The sequence below is a fragment of the Melampsora larici-populina genome, assembly GCF_000204055.1.
Source record: "Melampsora larici-populina 98AG31 unplaced genomic scaffold MELLAscaffold_84, whole genome shotgun sequence".
Lineage (NCBI taxonomy): Eukaryota > Fungi > Basidiomycota > Pucciniomycetes > Pucciniales > Melampsoraceae > Melampsora > Melampsora laricis-populina.
The window spans coordinates 1-9,975 of NW_006768848.1; positions in this window are offsets into that span (position 1 = coordinate 1).

Here is a 9,975-nt window from a genome sequence, read left to right on the forward strand (position 1 = left end):
AGAAAGAAAAAAATTTTCTTCCAGACGGCAGGGTCAGCCGTAGATCTACAACAGTCAATAGGATATAACAAATTTGGTCCAAAACTAGCAATATTTGGGCAAAAACCTCCAAGCACAAAAATATGAGTATTTTTATTCAATCATCTGAACACTTGCAATTTATGGAAGCCGCATGATGTCTCTACAAGGTTTATTAAGGTGCTGAAGCCATTGTAGTTATGACTTCTATGCTTATATATGGTTTCTGCTGTGTACGTCTCTTGATATATCTCACCCATTATTGGAGACACACAGCTTTTTTGTGCACACAAACTGTAGATCCAGAATGTGGAATTCAGAATGTCAAGACATTACATGTGTTGGAGAAAAATTGATGATTTTGTTGGTGTTGCAAGGTCACTGTCTCTCTACCTGCCAGTTTTGGACCAAAATTGGGTTTCTGACATTATTTGCATTGTGGTTGTAAAAATATGAAAAAATATGCCAGATGATTGGAATGCACCAAAGGGCCCAACCAATATTTTTTCATATTTTTCTGACCCCTCCCAGATTTTCCATAATTTTCTATGTCTTCTCAATTTTCTAAACTCAGCGGTAAATTTTCAATTTGGCGTAGTGTAAGCATGCACCCTGGAAGCGAACCTCTTTTTAGTTTGTTATGGTGATCTCAGCTTGTAATCTTGGTATGCCATGCTTGTTTCTTTCTGATCTTAAATCTTGACTCTGGACCCTAATCTTGATGTTGAATTGATACTGACAACTTTATTTTGATTGTAAGCTAGATAACCTTTACTTCACATGAAATAGTAAGCACTCATTTTTGAGTAATTCTTCTTTTGTCTATCATGTTTTGTTTGTATGTATTTATCTATTGTCTGAATGAGAAAATCCAAAGTAATTGAAGCACCTAATTAAAAGCTATAAAAACTTTGAGTAGAAATGGTATGAGACCAATTAATTGAAAATGAAAGTTGAGCCTTGAGGTTATGGATGTGAGGATTGTCCATCATAAAGACTGTAGTGATCATAATTTAATATAAGGTGCTGCTGAAGGATTTGCTTTCCACAGCGCGGACGTGGCCGCGCAGAGAGGGCTTGTGTTAAGCTAATGAGCAAATGAGCTTTGTGAAGCGGATAGAGAGACCGTGTCCGTAACCCTGCATGGGTCTTGACTTGGTTCAGCTTGGTTCTGTACACCAAGGAACAAGGTTCACATGGGAATTGAACCGCAAGTGTACGTACCACCGACTTCTACAAATCATCCACACTACTTCTGGCACACTTTGAGCACAGCCAGGGACTCATGACCACCAGACACGCTTTGGCCTGTGGGGTGCATTCACTATGCTCTTCTAAGTGAGCTTTATTTTATTACCTCAAGTTAGAGCTCCCACCTTGGCCTTCTCTGAAGAGCATCCATCATGGTGGGAGTGTTTTATGATAAATTTTGCGTTCCCAAGTGCAAAACTTGAACATGTGTGTTTTACCTAAGTTTGTAACCACATGAAATACACGGGGTCTCAGGTCAAGTTATTTTACTGCTTTGACCATAAAAAACTCCCCATTTTCATAAAGTTTACGCAAAATTTATGAAATTGGGAAAGGTTTTAAGACATCCCAAATTCTTTTGAGCAGCAAATTTGCTGCTCAGCAACACAATTTTTCTTACAAATTGGGAAAACTTTTTACAATCTGATACTAGGGGGTTTCAAGTCAGGATATTTTTGGAATTTTTTTGTGAAACGGACAAGTTTTCAAAATTTTACAGTGTTTTTTTTTTCTGCAAATGTACAGTCAACAGCATTTGGGACACCTAAAAAGGTGTCCCAAATTTTTAAACTTTACGTGAAATTTTAAGGTCTTGGACAACTTGTTGTACTGAAAAATACCGCCCCCTATTGTAAAAAACTTTGCCCTAATTTTTAGAACAAGGCCCCAAAAATCTTGATCTGAGCCCCCTTAGAGCACCCACTATCATGAGGGTTATTTATTGTAAATTGTGTGTTCCTGAGTGCAAAATTTAATCATGTGTGTTTTACCAAAGTTGTTAACCACATGGAATCCACTATGGGACAATTTACTGTCTGTTTAACCTGGTTCCTACAATAAATCATGTTTTAAGCTTTCTTAGATTTGAATAAGCACAATGCAAAATTTGATGCAGTTGTAGGGACCGCAAGTGTAAAACAGGCCCATAGTGGACCTGTGTGTGATTTAGTAGTAAGCAAGCCTGGCTCACAGCGCCGACGGTAGCACGGAGCGCGGCGTGGCGCTGCGCCCTGAGGCTGCCGCTCCGTTACCCGGAACTCCCAGGACCAGGGCACTACGCCTCGCGCCAACATACTGGGCCTGGGATTTGTGCCGTTACGCTTTCCACCACTGGGTCACCCACTTACGTAGAACGCTACTATCCTTATTTTCGCCGAGTGTCAGTTCAAGACTTATATCAAACAAGAAGACTTAATAATCAGCGATCAATTTATCAAACATTACTGGTCACCTGAAGCCATCAAGCCATCACAATTCAATCATTGCTTCACGTATTCATTAAATGATCTCTATTCAAACCAATCAATTCATACACTTCAAACTCGACCTCAATCTAATCAAGAATTACACCTTACCATCACCTAGACCACTTCGGATTATCATTCAAATCAATGCGACTTAACCAAAGAACAATCCATCACCAGATCAACTTTGACTTCAAGATATTTGCTTATAGGTGATCATTCAGTACATACATGTCTAGATTTGAATCGACTGCGTCGATCTACTCGTTCATACATACTCCTCATCAAATTTCATCTCCTCCTTCACCCCCTAATCGGATTTCAGTTTAATTTAGATTCATAGACCAATCAATTTACCCAAACCTGGTCAATCTCATTCACTCAAACTAGTAAGTCTAAATATCAGCTTCTTTAATCTCTATAACTCATATTAACTACCTTGAAGAACTGAAATGTTAGTTAGTAGTACCCTCTAGATGGGAGAAGTGTCTCCTCTCAATGGGCAGATTTCCGAGGTGCAAAAAAATTGAATTTGCAAATAAAGCAAACATGAAGAAATCCAGAAAGAATCATTGTTGAGTTTTCATGTTGTTTTGATCAAAAAAAGGTATTCCCTTTCTCTTCTTTCTATCTGTTTTTGTTTTCTAAACTCCTTTACATAGTTGCTTTTTCTTTTTTCTACATTCTTTTACTCCACAGTTTGTTCTTTTTGTTCTTTTTGTTCTCTTTTGGAATACAAAACATATTTTTCTATTAAAAAAACATTACTTTTTTGTCTGTAACGGCCATAAGCGCTGCGAGAAAAAAGCACGCTTCTAGTTACTTTTTTGCCCAAAAACAAGCCCCTCACTACTGCTAAAGCTACCAAGTGTGCCTGAGTCTTTTTTGCGCTACGCCTCTAGTTTTCACGTGGATGGCGCTGCGTAGCGCTGCGAGCCAGGCTTGTAGTAAGGCTACAATGAATCACCTGGTTACCGCAACCATAGTGGGTGCTCTTACTATTGGATGATTTACTGTCTGTATTACCTAGTTCCTACATTAAATCAAGTTGTAGGTGTTTGTAGATTTGAATATGCAGGGTGCAAGGTTTGACGTGGTTGTACATACTCTAGGTCTAAAACAGGTCCATAGTGGACCTGTCTGTATGTTAGCAGTAAACTGATGCTGAATCACATTGTTAACACAACCATACTGGGTGCTCTAAGGCTGAAATAGGAGTGGTTTGGGGGAGCCCGATCTTGGGGCTGCGCCTCTTTTTTGCCATGGTTAAATTTATGTTATTGGTGAGGTGCAGGCCTGTTCAGTTTGCCTTTCTCTATAGTGTGTGGATTACCCAACATCCCATTTAGTGAGACTTGTGATAGAGTCTCAACTCATTTAGTAAACCTCAGACTCTATGCAAGGCCAATTACAGCCAATCTGTTTAGGAAACTTTGTGTTTCTCTTTTTGTCTTGCAATCTGAGACTGCATAATAGACTTTATTTCTTTGTGAGCACATTGACATGTAATTCAATTTTTTTTCTCTGTGTCTATATCTCTTATCTCTCAAACCTATGAATTGCCTATAGTTTCCATTGACTCTGCCTTTGTATAGTATTATTCACAGGGGCCAAAATTGATGCTCACATACATGTGATCATTGTACACTCTCCTGAATTCTCCCAAAAAGATTGTTTCTCTTCCAGATTCCTTCAATTGAGGATTTTGGTAGTGCTCAGGTGATCAGGCTGTTTTGCTCAAGTTCTCTTCTCCTTGATAGCCTTTTTATCATTTCAGGCAACTTCATGAACTGTACTTTGCCTGGTTTGGCCGTTTTGGCATTCCACAGTTTCAGTGTTGCAGTACTCTCTTTTTTCCACTGTTCAAACTCTACATCTTCCAGTTTGATTGTGTCAGCCCTAAGCCCTGATTACACAACCACGGGCTAACAGTAACACATGTAATATTATATTATTGTATAAATCCATAAGTACATCTCAAGGCTCAGTGTCAAGAGCCACGTAAACACATGTACATAATGTATTAAACACGTAACAAACCTAACCCAAGTTCCAACCACAAGTTGATGCTTGACCTGTGAATATATAAACCCCCCTTCTTCCCTTGATTCATCCCCCATCTTTTAACACATCACAACATCAGAATCACATTATACTTGAAATCATATATAGAGGATCCTCAAGTACGTGATTAGTTGTGTAGTCTAAAGACCAAACTTGAGCATCACGGGTTCCATTGCTGAGCACCCCGGCATTAATTTCTACAAGCCTTGGGCCATCATATTCTCTAGAAATAAACCGTAAAGCAGCAAAGCTTCCTCCCTTATACAGAGTCTAAAGTAGCCTTCAGGATCTTTGGTTCACCAAAGTGTAAAGCCTGCCCCTTTCAGTCTCACAAGGTTAGAGCGTACTAGCTCTTTACCACCCTTAATCCCTTTCTCTCTCCCTCAAATCCTCTTCTTAGAGGTCAACTAGCTGTAGTCTTCACTTGGGTTTACCACGTGAAGACCATGCTTTACCTCCCTTATCACCTTCTTAGTGAAGAGTACGCCTAACAGACGCGCACTACTCACAGATTGCACCTACTTCTACCAAATCCCATGACAGTTTGCTGAGGCTCACCATTTCCCAGAAGGCACATACTGTTATCAATTGTTGTAGTATAACCCAACATGGGCACACAATCTGCAAGTAATGACTATACAGAAAGGGTCTAAGGCCTGCCCTCCTAAAACAGGACAATCAGAAAAGGGAACTTCTGTTGGATTGAGTACTGATAAGGCACCAGAGAAAAGTATCTTTAAGGGACAAAAATCACACAGATTTTGATTCAAAAAACACTATTTGAGTTCTCTCAACACTGATATAGTGTTGTTCCAATATGATAACTAAGAAAAAAGAGAAACGTCTTTTTGATATTATTCCCAACAAGTCTCTTTGACTATAACACTGAGGTAAATTCCTCTTTATAATTGTAATAAAGGGTGTATTTAAGTGACCAGGTACTGCTAAAATAAGTTTATGAGGATAAACAAAATGATAACTGCGTAGATGATAAAGAAAAAAGGGGAACAGCAATCCCAACATCATCCATGAGTATATATATTGATGTGTTACAACTCTTACAATGGTCAACAGCCTCAAAAACCAATCAATTTCAACCAAAAACCCCTAAAAACCCTCTGATGATGTGTTGTAATGACTTTGTTACTAATACTCAATGTAATTTACACAGCCAAGAGTGATCAATGATGTAATTAGATGTTACACAGGGCTTCTTATGATGACTACAGGTGTTTTTTTCCTTACAATCCATCTGAAAACCTATTTTTGAAGTTACAGGTTTTTTCAAATGATGTCTAATCTTTGATTACTAAAGTACATCTTATGGAAATTGTGATGCTGATCAATAATTGGCCCCATATCATGTATATCTGATGAGTGATTGATAAGTTATTGAGTTGTGAAGTTAAGGTTTTTGTATGTAAATGTTGTTACATGCACTGCCCGCATAGTTCCCTCGGCAACAAATGTCCGAGGAGTCCTTGGATGGCCCCCCCCAAGGAAAAGGGCACCCAAGGAAAACATCTGAGACAAATTCTGGCCCTGGCTGTTGCCTCAGATCGGCTCCTTGCATGGAGCTTGCCTCGGACTCAAAATCCAAGGACTCCTCGGATTTTTGCATCTGAGGCAAATATGCTGGTGGTGATGTATGCATGTGAGTGTGAAAGCCAAAGTTCACTCCAATTCCTTGTTGCCCTTATGAAATTCTTCAAACGCCTCTGTTACTAGTGTTTCAAAGCTTATACATTATGTAATCAATGTGTTTGTGTTGATTGAGCTATCTACTATGCAATTCTGATGTCATTTGACATGTGTAATAAGCTAAAAACCTTTATTTTTGACAGAATTCACACCTTTTAACCCCTTTACACAGCCATTGACAATACTCTCTCTCCTGTAATTTTAAATCATCATCTATAACTGTGAAGATCCTGCAAAATTGTCTTGGAAACCATAAATATTACTAATAACACCATTACATATCTAAACTACCTGTAAACCCTTGTTTACCAACTTCAAAAAAGTACTGTTCTCTTAATGACTTCTATTCCTTATTATCAATCATCAAGATTAAAGTTGTTACTGACTAACATAATTCTCCTCTTTCATATTCTAACCTTACTAAGCCCTTAAACCTAACATTATTTCCCTAAATACCATTTCTCAGCCTGTATGCCTATATTTTTGACTTTTTTGTATTTTTTTTCTTTGGTTTCTTTTTGTGATTCATTTCTTAATAGTTGATGTTGTTCTTCATAATTTGTTTGAAATAAAATTACCTAATCATGATGGAATGTGCAATATATAAGCCTTAAAGAGCTTCTATTGATCAAATTCCACCTACTTGAGTTTTTCTTGGCACTGACACCTTTCTAATAACTTTGGTAAACTGCTATGATTAATTTTTTTGATTGATCCCATAGATTGATCACCACATCGCCATTGCTAAATTTTTCACCTTTGACTTTCCGTTCACATTTGCCATCATCTTGAATAACTGTTGTACTTGAATCAGTTTCTTTTTCTTCTTTCCTACTATTATCTTCTGTTCTTTGCATCTCTCTGTTGATTTGATTAGCCAGTCTACTAATTCTTTGCTGAACAGCAGCTGCTTGTGGTGTTTGGCAATTTTCCAGGCTTTCAGCCCTGCTAGGTACTTTTCCACTGTCCTTGCCTTAAATTCTCAATGTATGTTGATTTTTTGAATTTTGGGAAGCTTAGGTTTATTCTCCCAGGGATCTATGTTGCTTGATTTCTTCAGCAAAAATTCATTTCATTCTTGTTTCCTAGGCATGTTTAGGCAAATTTTGAACTCATTTCATTCTGAATTCATACCTGGGTGGGTCCTCTTTTCAAATGTCCATTTCCACACTTACTGACCAATGTTTCCTTGCTGATAGCTGCCTGGTTGATCTGCTTCTTAACCCTTTCTCAAGTCTATGATTAGGGGCTTTTGAAGGTTGGAATAATATGTTTGAAGCATGTATAACTAGAGTCTACTAGGATGTATTTGTTTCTGCCTGGAAATTCAATGGGATGTTGAGCAAACTTTAACTACCCAAGCAAAAAAAATCACCATCCATATGTGTTCCACAATAATGAAAGAAGGCTAAGTTACCTGACTGTCAGCAAACACAGATTGGTTGTGCGCACTACCACACCAGCCATTTAGTGCATATATAATGCAAGCTTGATTGTTGCAAAGAGGTTGCAAGGTGGAATACATGACAGATAAGACCTTTCCAGATGCTTGAACTAGATTTGCAGAAAGTTCTTGCTGGAGGCCAATGCAAGGAATTGTGTGGAACAGGCCAAGGTATGTATAAAGTAGGGACAGGGTTTCCAGAGCTACCTGGGTGCAGAAAACATACTTAAAAAAACATCAAAATAACCAAGTAGGCTCTAGGATTAGAAGTAGCCAGGCACTACCTTTTTACTGGGAGTACTATTAATATACTAAAGGTACTCTATATTTGAAAAGTGGGCTCCAGAACTTTTTAGGACATGCTCCAGAAACTTCTGGAGCTTCTGGAGTCAAGAATCTCTGATAAGATGTATTTCTCACACTAGAACAGATTGTCAGATCAAATAGGAAAGGTATACTATTGCGTGTAAAGTTAGAGCTTACCTAGAACAGATTGTCAGATCAAAGAGGGAAGGTAAAGAAGAACCAATCCTATCTACAATCTATTCTAGGGTATATAAGTGAAATATGCTAATAGAATATAAAGCTATTTAAAGAGAAATATAATTAGCAAACAGTAATGATGTAATTAGAACTGTCACATACATAACATCATAACAATCTCTGAACTCCACTGATCTGTGTGGTCACGCAGTGACCACACAAGCAGAGTTTTTTTCAGGGATGACTCTCTTCAGAACATCAACATGTTATAACCAAATGATGGGACCCATCTTTTCATTTTTGATTCTTTCCTATAAGAACCATAACACTCTTGATATGATTTGGCATTGGCTTTGATTGATTCAATCAATCAACGTGATTTGAAATCAATCTTCATATCATTATCAAAGACCACTGTTTACTTCCAAAAAGCCCAAAAAACATGTGTTTGTTATGTTGTAGTTTCTTTCTGTCTATGGCTTATAATCAAATTGTTTTGGATTTGAGGGCAAATGAAAATGAAAAGGTGACTTGAGTTTGATTGCAAATGAAGATGAAAAGATGTGAAGGGAACCTTTCTGGAACTTTTGTGCCCAGATGAGTATTACCACTTGATATGGGGCTCTCAAAGTTACAAAGAAAGCTCCAGAAGTGTCACTCAAGAAACTTCTGGAGCCACTTCTGGATGTCACTTCTTGACACTTCTGGAGGCCACTTCTTGAATCTTGAATACCCTTACTGTCTTTTTGAAAAATAGTCGAAAACTATACTATACCTGATATATTTATATAGTGGTATAGTATAGTATAGTATAGTATAGTATAGATAGTGGTCTTGTTGCTAACAGAGCAACAACTGAAGTTGAAATATTCAAAAGTGGAACTTGAAGGTGTGATTAGTCTGATGGTCAAGAACATATCATTGATAAGTAGACAGGATAGGGAATGTGATCACTGATGACAAACAAGAACTTACTTTGGAACATAGATTCTTTTCCTTTTTTATGTTTTCAAGCAAATGCCGAAGTTCCTCCGGGTTTTTAAATCGCATATAGCCACCCTGGGTGCGTACGATAAAACCACGATGATGTTGAAGATGTCAGAATACAACCTAAATCATCAAACACATCAAACATCTTACAACACAATCACATTTACATACAATTATCACACCTAGTTTATGTTAACTTAACCTTAAACCTCCCTTTGTATCACATTTAAATAAGATCACTCACCCACGATTGCCACTTTTTCCTCATCAGTTCACTGAGGAACAAAGTGGCGTGTAAGTGGATTTCATAATCTAATTCATCAATCCGAATAGATCAATATTAATATCTTTCTCACTTCTCACTTTCACTCTTACTTTCAGACTTTGTTATTTTCTTTTCACCCTTAATAGGTGTGATCAATTCTTGTCTTCGGTGTTCAGAGCCGTAAAGACTGACGCCCGTTTACTGGCATCTTAAGGTTAGATACATCTGCTATATGAAATTAATAATCAGTTCACTGAGGAACAAAGTGGCGTACTTTGTTATTTTCTTTTCACCCTTAATAGGTGTGATCAATTCTTGTCTTCGGTGTTCAGAGCCGTAAAGACTGACGCCCGTTTACTGGCATCTTAAGGTGTGATCAATTCTTGTCTTCGGTGTTCAGAGCCGTAAAGACTGACGCCCGTTTACTGGCATCTTAAGATCACCATTCCGGTGACTCGAGTTTCTTTAGTTCTTCGCAGAAGAGTGTGGACACATACTGTCTGATCTGAGCCAAC